The 1,183-nt window shown below is 45.4% G+C and overlaps 1 pseudogene; it reads left to right on the top strand.

The window, feature by feature from the left end:
- Positions 1–528: 528 nt before the first annotated feature.
- LOC126471869 (5S ribosomal RNA) lies at positions 529–646 on the top strand (annotated as a pseudogene).
- The last annotated feature ends 537 nt before the right edge of the window (positions 647–1,183 follow it).

Genomic DNA, 1,183 nt, shown 5'->3' on the forward strand with positions numbered 1-1,183 from the left:
AGAGATTACATAAATCACTGCACACTGTTCTACTCTGCTACAGGGGAAACTAATTCTTAGTCATCACGTACAGCAGCTGTAGTGTTCTTCTTAATAAGCAACTTCTTCCACCGCGAGGACGAATCACCTTTCTGTTTACAGACGTACTGTGCCTACCAAGCCTTCCCAGTCGAGTTCTATACGAATAAACAAAATAACTTCACTGAGCTCGTCCTTATATAGTGGAGATATTTTCAGTCATTAACATTTTAGAGACGGCGACCGAGTCTCTATCATGCACTCGCACAGCCAGTCCCCCAGTGAGACTCGGGCGCCATCTTAAAATCATTATGTGAGTACGTATTTGCAGTAGTTAAGTGAGCTTTCATGTAAAAAAGCTCAAAAGCTCAACAGATTCAGCTGTCACTTGCCTGTCACACTAAAGAGCCTGTCTTAAATGTATCAGGCTGTCAAAAAGTATTCGGCAATTTCGGTTTCATTGTCTTCACTATCACTGACTGGAAATTTTTTCACAGCAGAGACTTAAACAGCAACGGCCTTGCCACAGTGGATACACCGGTTCCCTTCAGATCACCGAAGTTAAGCGCTGTCGGGCGTGGCCGGCACTTGGATGGGTGACCATCCGAGCCGCCATGCGCTGTTGCCATTTTTCGGGGCGCACTCAGCCTCGTGCTGCCAACTGAGGAGCTGCTTGACCGAATAGTAGCGGCTCCGGTCACGAAAACCATCATCACGACTGGGAGAGCGGTGTGCTGACCACACACCCATAATACTTGCATCCTCACCTCAGGATGACACGGCGGTCGGATGGTCCTGATGGGCCACTTGTGGCCTGAAGACGGGGTACCACTAGAGTACTAGAGACTTAAACTGACTCAATCTGCTACAAAAGCAATTTATCTAGGTGTTGTGCAACATTAGATATTTCAACGTATGTCGATCAATGCGTTACAGCAAATTACTATTCTAGACTTGAATAAGACCATTTCCATTCCATCAGACATATTCACACCCATCTTGGAAGATGTATTGTGGATGTATGATAAGTGGCTCCTCTCAATGCAGCCCACTCTACAAGTGCCGACAATTCCTGAATGTAAGATGTTTATGCATTCTAGCAGTAACACGATTAATGAACAGAGAAGTCCTGTAACTTTCTGGCCATTCGTTAATTCAATACCAA

The sequence above is a fragment of the Schistocerca serialis genome, chromosome 3, assembly GCF_023864345.2.
Source record: "Schistocerca serialis cubense isolate TAMUIC-IGC-003099 chromosome 3, iqSchSeri2.2, whole genome shotgun sequence".
In the NCBI taxonomy this organism is placed as follows: Eukaryota; Metazoa; Arthropoda; class Insecta; order Orthoptera; family Acrididae; genus Schistocerca; species Schistocerca serialis.